Consider the following 11282-nt stretch of genomic DNA (forward strand, 5'->3'; position numbering starts at 1 on the left):
TAGCTATATACCTTGTATACGAGTTTTAGCAGACATTTGATTTAACACTTTCCATTATCGAAATATTGCGCATTTGTATTCGTTTAATTTGGCTCTTCACAGGTTTTGTTTTTCACCGCCCTTTATCGATCCTGCTAGTTGGTGGTGCTCCACTGTTCAGAGACATAGCTGTAGTGTTTTATTTTTAGTTCCGAGGTGTGAACAACTACTGGACATCAAGGTGGGTTTAAGCAGACTTGTGTCTAACCATCGTGTTTAGAATTACCTGTATTTATTTGAATGTGTTTTCAAGCTAGGTAAAGTATTCAAATGTGTTTTATCTAATGATGGTGACCTTTTTTATACAGCAAAAGTATTTTAACATCAAGTTATAGCAATAATATGAAATGAGTCATCAACTTACAACTATCATAGAAAATAATCGTTTTTACAAGAATAATAAATATAATTTAAAATGAGATGAATAAAATACATAACTTTAATATTAGCTATTATCACTTTTACTTAATGATTAATGTAAACATATATTTGACTATTTAAGGAAACAAATTAAAGAGAAAATCAGAATTATGATATTGCATGATGCTATCTTAGTATGTCCTGCTTTACTGACAATGGTCAAAGCTGTCTGGAAATAGCCGTATGAACCATAAAGGCTTTATTGGGTTTTGAAATATGTTTTATTTTATTTAATTGCAACATCGACAGGAACCATTTCATGCCTTATAAAGGCCATACATTGCTTCTATATATGGGTACGGGTAGCTGCTGCGGGTCAGTTTTTTTTTTCTCGGCAAGTGTATACTTTGGCAGAATAATCTTGTTTGGGAGCTTTATATATATATATATATATATATATATATATATATATATATATATATATATATATATATATATATATATATATATATATATATTACGTCATGTTATTCCAACTCTTTATTATTGCCCCATGAATATCCTGCACTTTACAATCATATTGTTAGAAGTTTTGATTTTATAAATTCGTATCAAGATGAGTGAAGCTGGGGCTGAAGAATGACCTGCCATCCGATGATTCGTTTGCATGCTCTGAAGATGATGTGTTCATGACAATAAACTTAATTTAAAAGAAGATACCGTGAGAGGTATAGATAGCTTACGGCAAATGAAGTTTTAGGTGTGGAACATGGATACTTTTATCAGGTCACAATGTAAAAATCGCACAATGGTAATGATGATGTTGATGATGACGATTATTATTATTAGTATTGGCTTCTGGTGTGTCGGTGGTTCTTTCCGGGGTTTTCCCGGGTTCTTCCTCCACCATTAATACTGGCCGCCATGTATAGCCTATTATGTGCTGAAAGATGGCGTTACACCCCACAACAACAACAACAAAAATTATTATTGGATGTGGTCTGGCTTTTATTGCTTACCAATAAACTATGGCTAGTTGGCCACCTACTCAAATCTGCTCGATAGTGTTTTCTACTCTCAGATTTGGCAGTGATAGATGGAAGGCTGTATTTACATTCCAAAATAGATTATAAGTTACTAACAAGCAAGGCAAGTTTTGTCAATTGATTGCCAAATGCTGTCTCGATTGGTCATTTGTTTGGAAATTCATTTAGTGAAGACAATACTGCAGTTTTCTAATTAAACCGTCATTGTTGACTTCTAATTTAATGTAGTGACATAGCAAGTCTTTCTTCTTGGCAATTATATGATTTTATATAGCAAGTCATATTCCTCGACCAATCGGTTTTCTCGATTTCATTTCTCGCATCCACGAAGAGATTGTATGTACTCGTGTCAACGGGCTCTTCATTAACTCGTATGGACATCACGTATAGTAAACTTACTAATAAAATCAAACGCAGAAGTAAATGATTTTTATAGTAGGTTTAGAAACGTAAAGTAAACGATTAATAACATTAACAGTGTACATACATTCTACAAATGTATAAATGTATAACATTTTAGCCAGTCTATAACGATTGCAAGAGGATAAAGATCAAACAAAATTTAAATTGGTATTAAGTGCCTTAAGGAAAATGCATTAAAATGATAAATCATCATTTGACAAACCCAAGAAACAGATATAGACAAAATGTGCAAACTGTAAATCATAAAGTTGAATTGATGATACATTTGCAACGATACTACATTGTTGCCCAATTTACGAAAAGAAAATAATTTACCCTTACAATTAAACTATACTCATGCGTAGTTTCGATGTATTCAACTCTAGAATTTATAATAATTCCTTGTTCTTGATTAACACTTTGTTAGCACACTTTTTCGCGACTATTCAGTTAACCTTTCCTGCAAATCATAACTTTTTAGAGACAGTACTGAACTTTACTATTTTTCTTCTGAAAAAAATGCAAGTATTGCGTAGCGATAGGCTCATTATTCTGTAGAACACATCAATCATTTGAATTTTGAACAATTATTTAAAATGTTCTTATCAAAATCATTACCCAACATCATGCACAGAGATTACGTTCTAAGAGTGGATACAGATTAATAGTTTTATGATTTAATCGACGTCACAAAGTTACCAACCAATCCTTTTGATGCATGAAACAACTTTAGTACCAGCTAGACATCTTGATAGTCGAGTTCACGGTTATACTTAACTAGTAAGGTGTACATCGTGTATAATTTCTTCATCATTGGATGTCCTCGAATATAAAGTGTCTGAGTGGGTCAATAGATTAGTTAATTCTTCTTAAACTTAAGAGGCCTTTTGCACTGTATTCGCTCGTTACATTCTGAGATGCATTTCCTAACCATAGGAAACCCTTGTCCATATTAATTGTATTCTTTAAACATAAATTCAAAAGCGAAAGTCGAAGGATTCTAGTAATCAGTCTTCTAGTTCATGACCCATCCTAAACGTTAACGTCGATAGTGCAATGAACAAAGGGTGTGGTGCGCAGTGATGGGTGGGTCGCAGTATAATCTTGGTTTTGTTGGAACGTAGGTGTTATTAAAGAATGTTGTTCCAGTAGGGAGTTGATTTACAAACTGGCCTAAGTAAGAATCTAATGCAGTGATCCACGGGTTATCTTGAGACCGATTGATGATGAATTCTTATTAGTCGGCTGTGGAATGTGTGTGTGTGATAGGAACTGTTCGCCGAAAGACATTGGGAGAGTCTAAGACAGACGTTTGAAAGTCTCTTCTTATTGCTCATTCATTATGTGCCAAATATCACGTAAACTTATTTTTTCAAAAACATGTACTGAAACAGCGTGTGCAATCGCGATTGTTTACTGTTAATGTCATGTAGTGAATTTTTAAGGCTACATCCGGTCTAATCATGAGCGAGTTCATTTTCTACCTCACAGTTAAGGTTTAATATGGTATAAACATTGTCTTGTTTGTGCTTTGGGAGGTGCTTCAAGAATTTAAACGGTCATTCTAAAAGTTAATGTCCACGCATTCAGATATTGAAACTGCATACTGCAGAGTATTCAAGTATATAACGTCACCTCCCCATGACTAATTAGTTTACATACTCAACACATACAACGGGGCAGCAGAACAAATGAAAGTGGTAACAAAAATGTGTTTTTAAACTACGCATGCTCCCATAGCAGACTGGGCAATCTAAATTTGAAAAGTTGAAAAACCATTAACATTTTGAAAATAGCTAAAAAGGCATGAAAATTTAATCGGATTATCTACGTATGTATTCAAATATGCCTGCTAACGTGAGTATTCGCCATTGAAGAAATTTCTCCTCATCATCATGTGTTATATATATATATATATATATATATTTGTCGAAACTATATGTTGTAAAGAAAGTTTAAGGATACAAATGTAAAAACTGAAAAAGAGTTACTTAAATGGGCGAATGCCTGATCACCTCCTTACGCTTTAAAATCTCTCTCTCTCTCTCTCTCTCTCTCTCTCTCTCTCTCTCTCTATATATATATATATATATATATATATATATATATATATATATATATATATATATAATGGCATTTGTGCAATCCTGTTAACTATATTCTCATAGTGAGCAGACAAAACCGATTAAAGTAAGACGTCCCCACTGCAAGAAGTTGGTCGTAAAATGTTCTGCATATTTACTTACTAATTACAGTAGGTACAGTACAAAAATACCGATCAATGTTCGTAAGATTGACACAACTGAGATAAACTATGAAGTAGACAGCATTCAACCACAGATAGTATGTGGAAATAATATGCCTATGTACGGTTGAAAAATACAGAATCAGCTAATTTTGCTTTGATTTACCTTGATATGAATTTTGATAAGTTTAAAATGAGTAAGTACATTTGGCACCTAAATAAGTGTACACAATTAAGTATGATGTATTTATGTCATACTTTAGAAAGTAAAAATGTGAAAACAATCGTTCCCTTTTCACAATTCAAAGAAGTAAATCATATTTGTATTAACATAGATTATGACCCTCATCTTCAGCAGAGCTAGTAGTAGCCGGCCTAAAACTTTAAGGTGGCCATATGAATTCATCGTAATATAATGCACAACTCACAGATTTACTATTAAAATTAAATTATATGTTCCATGCATGAGCACAATCTCCAAGCTGCCATCTATGCTGCTGGTATGTATGGTGCTTCTAGGACCTGACGACAAGTGATCTGGAAATGCATAGCATTTCATATTTCAAGGACGAAACCCAGTGTCATTTCACGTGAAAGAACATACAAATCGACATTGAGTTCGTTTGTCAAATAACGAATTATCTGAGCTGAACCAATAATTGTAAAACTAATAACACGGCAGACAGATTGAAGGAGATTAGTTGTCATAATTTACGTCTATAGATTAAGATAAGTCGACAATTGGGGATATATAATATTAATTAAAGAAGAATCTTCTACCAAAATTAAGGCCATTCTTAATTCTTAAAAATGCCACTTTCCACCAGCATTCGCTCTTTCGATACTCGTATCAAGTCCTGAAATATTGTTGCCATTCAAATGTATTGAAAAGATAAATATTTAGTATGTACTCCGATTGAATTAATTAAGCATAGAACATACAGATATTGCAGAAATAATGAAAAATAATTTTCTTAAGTAATTGACGCGTATATTTTTGCACGTACATGCATGTTTATTGACTTAGAATCGAGCTTTGTTGCCTGTAAATTTAGAACAATAACGACCAGAACTAAACTTTTAATTCATATCTGAATCAAGGACGTTCGGTCCTTTACACATACTGACCTGCTTCATTAATACATGGTTTGGAGAATATCTTCCCATATGTTATATTTTCAGAAATATATGTATAATTTGCCAACTCCCCCACCCCCAGAAAACAAAACTTAAAAGACAACAAGCAAGCAAAGAAAGCGAAAATTGTTTAAACAAATGTACTAATTTTTTTGGAAACAATAAGGACATAGTCATCAAACGTTGATATTCTTGCTATAATAGTGGGGGGTAGTAATTGTAACATTGTTTCTGTTGTCGCTATGAAGAATTCGTATTATTATTATTATTATTATTATTATTTTATTATTATTATTATTATTATTATTATTATTATTGCCTGAGATGCATGATAGCTATGTTCCTAGCAGCACTGGATGTATGGAAAAGAACTTAAAGTTCTAAGCCTGAGGACTACACGTGATTTTGAAGCTGAAAGTTACTTCTTTGTTCTACTGCGGGATCGACATGTAAGTTAACATATGGTAATTTGCTTAGTTCTTTTTCTAACACTACCACCAGAACCTTCATCATCATCATCAATAATAATAATAATAATAATAATAATGTGACAATCAAAACAGGTACAGTTTTGGCCATGATGAGATACAGATTAATCGTGATATGCATTTTCTTTGTTTGAAAATTTGATTATGCCAACTCTTTCGAGTCTTTTGCTACCGTCAGTTATGTGGGCTGATATTGCTAGGTAATTTAAAAGTTTTATTTCGAGTTTATTCTTATTACGAGTAAGACCGGATTTTCATCATTGTTTTAACGTCTTTCTCTGCATTTTACTACTATTTTATTTTGTATTTCAAGAATGCTAACTGTACTAATGAGTTCCTGTATGCGTGTCACAAAGAATACTTGCGACAGCGTTATTAAAATACGTCAAAATCAGTAGTGTCATGAACTTGAGCCAACATTTTGAACAGTAAAGGAACATTGAATATAAAATATATTGAATTGAAAATAACGAATGCAATGGGTCATTTGTCCTACAGTTTTAGAAACTTCATATCTTGAAAATGCAGGGCAACATAAGATTTCTTTAGACAACTCCGTTTTCGATAGCGGTTGACGGACTAATCGAAAAGGGTACAACATTGATCAAAATAGATTAGATGCATTTGCATTGTTTTATACCTACCACAGCCTTCTTAAAATATCTAAAATATATAACAGTGAGTGCTAAGAATTCGTCAATGAAAAAACGATTTCACAGTGTTTAAACAACCATTTTAAAGAACGTTTTGCATGTCCCATGATCACATATATACTTACTGTATGAATGTGGAGCCGTTGTATTTCCACTGGTAGAGCGTAGCAATCGTGATATGCGCGTCGTCGCATGTTTGATATTTTCTCAGCCCAACACTGGTCGGTTGCCTCAGAGTTTCCTTAGGAGAAGTGCCGCTATAACCATTCAGTATCAACATCGACGTATGAATATTTTGTGCGAAAACAAGTCACAGAGATAAATTACTAATGTATATTTTATCCTCATTAGTTTAGTCAACATGATGCACACAAGATGATGGGCTGGTAATGCAGGATTAACCTGGACTGGCATTCAACAAAGGAACACCAACATTAGAAGGATACAATTCGAACTGGGACGGTTCTGGTTTAAACCCTGTGTTCGATTTTCAAGTATTGCATGGAATATATTTAATTGCCACAGCTGGAGACTGCAGTGTGACACTCGTGACCCCCGTTTGACGAAACAACGGAAGTTTACTCACTTAATCGTAAGTTTTAAGCTTGAAAAAATCTTACGATATTTCTTAATTGCGTTTTGCAGTGAACAAAACATATCAAGCAAATAATGCATGTGTTTAGTGACCATACTGAACAATATGTATTATTACTTATTACTTGTAGGCTTATTTTGTGTGCGTTCGTATTCGCGTGCGTATGTTTGAGTAAGATAAAGAATATTGCCGACCTATATGTTTTGAGGATACATACAGAACTGAACTTAAGTTACCATGGAAATGAATAAGCATTACTTCTCCATTTAACTATTTGTAAACGCTAATTACATCGTTGTTTTTGGGGACTGATATTTTATTGTAAGACATCTATATATTGGAAGTCCTGTGAATGCCATTTAGAATGTACAGCGACAAACGAAGACAGTCTTATTTTTGACATGAGTGGGAAATACGAGGTTTATGTAATCATTAGAGTCATATACAACCAAATAGATTTAAGTCGTGTTCATTAGAATGGCAATAAAAAAGTCTTAAATGCTTATCAGTTTTATGTTTCTTTAAATGTTTGCATTGTACGAACAAGCGTTGAAAAAACATCTTTCGTTTGCGTCTTTTAATACCCTCACGGCGAATTTCTGGTTGCGAAACAGGTAAATAAAGCTGCATTGTGTGCAGTGGAATCTAATGTTCTACGTCTTTAGATCGGTGATCATCAAATCATTTACGATACATTCATTTAGACAAATGCAATAAGGAAACCCAAGCTATTTCTGTTAATCTCGAATTAATACTAAACTATGGCATTAGTAATCATCTTTTTTCTCGTCACGTCAATGCAAATTGTGATACCATTTTTAAACAATTACTCTAGAATAATGTACCCCGTATTTTGCTTCATTGCAAATGTCTACTTATGAAATGGTTGTTCTCCGATGAAAGCCCTCAAGTTAAAATCAAAATGACTTAAATCAGGATATGCTTCCAGATCTGTCTATAAAATGATAACGTTTTTAATTAAATGGTTTGTCAATGACTTCAACCCATTGCCATCTAGAAGCTCGAAGTCTTTACCCGCAATAGTAGGCTTCGTAAATAAAAACTGCATTATATATAAGTTGGATTGTTTGTTAAAATGTACGTACTGAATGTATCTCCCAAACTCTCTTACTGGATGTGTGCATCGCATTTTAGAGACTTCTTATCTGAAATACCACAGTTATCCAAACGTTTTATGTCTTGCTATCATCCAATTATGTTCATTCAGATGGAGAAATCTCCATAGTTTGTTCCATGTTCCTACGTGTATGTGTTTGAGCCTATGAACGTGTCGTACAGGGCTTCAAGGTGTCGAAATTGTCTTTCTCAGCAAATCCAAGTACGAATACACAAATTTATCTCGATTCGCCGCTGACAAAATTCAGATATCACTTGCCTTACATTTATAATTGAGAATTACGCGATAAGGTATATTTTGATTAAATAATGTGAAGTGTATGTAACTATATCACTAATAAATACTTATATATATTTTTTACAGAGGCTGAAAACGATCAAAACTCCAGCCCCAGAATGCTGACGAAATGACAGGGCAATGCAAGATCCGATTCAAATGGTTTCTGTTGCAAATGACGTCAATCAGTCGATATTTTTTTATGGTGAAAATACTCTAGTCTAAAGAAACCATATGTTTTATTTCGTATGCATACAATTATTGCCAGTGATATTTTATGGTCGACATCTAGTTATTCGGTTCCGTAACGGAAGAATTTACAATGTATATTATATACACTGATCAGTTTGAAAGTGTGGATGCTCTCTAATGTGAACTTATATTCTTATCGGTGTATAGTTTCTTTTTTTACTCTATGCCAAACATCTCAAGTTTTCTTGTTGATGGTTATAACTTCCTCTTTAAAGTAATCGTTTCATACAAAGAATCTATTTCTGTATCATTATCGTTTAAGTTATTCTTAAACCTGTCTTTGTCGATGTTTACATCAATTGAAGCATGACGTTCGCTGTCGATATACTCCAATCTTCTGTTCGGTTAAATGCTTGCGATAAACATATATGTTGTTGTAGTTATAACACATAAGTAGAGACGAAAATTAAATATTTAAATCTTGGGAATCAATCCATAAAACACGTACTATCTTATATATGGTCTTTATTTGAAACCAAAAAAGAGAGGTTTGCTTTGAAGTTTCAAGCGTGCTTAAAGAATTCGATATTTTAAAATACGAACGGAAACAATATTTAGCTTTAGCGATATAACATTAGCTTTATAGTATTGTGTGTCAGTTTGAAAAGTCAAAATCTTTGGAAGACAAATAAGTTTGTAAGATGACTAATACTTTATAGTATTGTATGATAGTATTTGTAAAGTGGGAGAATCATATTAGTCAAATACACGTAAGCTAGACCCTAGGATTCAGAAACCAAAGAGTTGTAGACCAGTTACCAGAACACCATCCAAGTGTAAAATCCAAGAAGTGCTTGATTTCATGAATAATTTAATATGTTTCGTCCATTACCGGTGACTCATCTTCGGAAAAGAGCTGCCACTGACATTTAGAGAATAAAGTGCTATAATCCATATACCGGAGCACTGAATACATACTAACTCCTTCTGAATTGCATTTGTATAGTAATCTATTGTTTTGTTACGGAAAAAATTAATCAAATTAGTCACATATACTTACTCTTTCAACTAAGGCTCAGAGACCAAATCCTTGTCTTTTACCAGAATATCATCCTCATACCGATTCTATGCAGTATCTGTTTGCTTTGTAATTTAATATGTTTAGTCGTCTTATTGCGTAAAGAAATGATCATCAAGTCTAAGTAAAAGTATAAGGATGGTCGTGTCATGATTGTGGGTAGAATTAGCTTTGTTAGTAAACGTTACTTATACACATCACTGCGATTAAAAACCGACTGTTTTTCAGGTCATTTACCAGAATGTTGTCTTAATACCAAGTTCAAGAAGTACTTGTTTGTTTCTGTTTCTGTAGTTGCATGAATATAGTCCTCTGTTAATTTTATTTGGGAATGAGTTTGTCATATTAGTCAGTGACAATCAGCCTTGCCTCTTGCACGTAAAGCTCAAAATGTTGCATTCCATTATACTTCCCAATACCAACTTCAAGAAGTACAAGTTATCTTCTGTGATTCAATATGTATAGTAGACTAGTGATTCTATTCAGGGAGAGAATCAATGATATTAGGCATTAACTGTTATCATGTAACTGTATTCAGAGAACAATACATTTTAGACCACTTATTAGATTATCATGCTAATATCAACTCCACGAAGCACTGGCTTGCTGTTGTAATTTACTATGTACCGTTTTCTGGTTATTTTATTTGTAAAGAACTAATCACAATAGTCAATCGTTCTTAATCGTGTCAGTGGTATACATAACCCAAAGCGTTGTAGATAGCTTATCAGAATTATGTCCTAATGCCAACTCTATGAAGTACAGGTTTGCGTCTGAAATGCATAGTGTATATTCGGCTAGTGATCTTATTGAGAAAGAATTAATCCTATTATAAAATGACACTTAACCTCGACCCCTTGACTGGGATCCAAAAGAGATGTAGAAACCTTTGTACAAATCTGTCTTTATATCAACTGCGTCAAGTACTGGCTTCTATCTTTGATTAAACACATATATTCATCTAAAAGCTATATTGCTAGGTAATAATTCTTTTCATAACAAAGTGAAACTCACCATTGCCATTGAAATTCAGTACCCAAAAGGTTGTGGACTACTTATCGCAATACTGTTATACTGCTTTCTCCAGGAAGTATTGGTCGGCTTCTGCAATTAATTAATTTGAAACTTTTTGTGATTGTTCTGTGGAAAGAATTGCTTACCTTGGACATTAACACTTACTCCTTGTACAGGGATTATGAGGCAAAAGCGACGTAAGCAATAACTAGAATAACAAGTAACACTAACTTTAAGACGTACAATTTTCACCGCGATTCAGAGGCCAAAGTGGTATAGACCATCTACCAGAATGATAATACAATGCATCTGCAAGAAGTAAAAGCTTGCTTCTGTAATTTGTTATGTTTAGTAATTTACTGATGTCACACTGAAATGAATAATGGTATTTGTCATTGACACAATCCTTGCCATTAGGCTTAAGAACTTAAAGCTTTGTAGAATATTAACCAGAATATTACCCTATTATCAATTTCAAAGATGTACTCACTCGCTTCTGTAATTTCTTTTGTATTCTCTTGTTATGATTTTATTTGGAAAAATCTATAATATTAGCCATTAACATTCCCTTTCCACTGGGACTAAGTGCCAATGGAGTGGTAGACTTTACCAGACCACT

General features: G+C 33.3%; 1 long non-coding RNA gene across 1 annotated transcript; it reads left to right on the top strand.

The window, feature by feature from the left end:
- Positions 1 to 4014: 4014 nt before the first annotated feature.
- Positions 4015 to 9050, top strand: LOC149781972 (uncharacterized). The gene is made up of 3 exons (XR_016414547.1): positions 4015 to 5678; positions 6722 to 6962; positions 8467 to 9050. It is a non-coding gene; the product is annotated as an uncharacterized LOC149781972 (long non-coding RNA).
- The last annotated feature ends 2232 nt before the right edge of the window (positions 9051 to 11282 follow it).

The sequence above is a fragment of the Sinohyriopsis cumingii genome, chromosome 15 (assembly GCF_028554795.1).
Source record: "Sinohyriopsis cumingii isolate HCF-2022 chromosome 15, ASM2855479v2, whole genome shotgun sequence".
NCBI classification, from domain to species: domain Eukaryota; kingdom Metazoa; phylum Mollusca; class Bivalvia; order Unionida; family Unionidae; genus Sinohyriopsis; species Sinohyriopsis cumingii.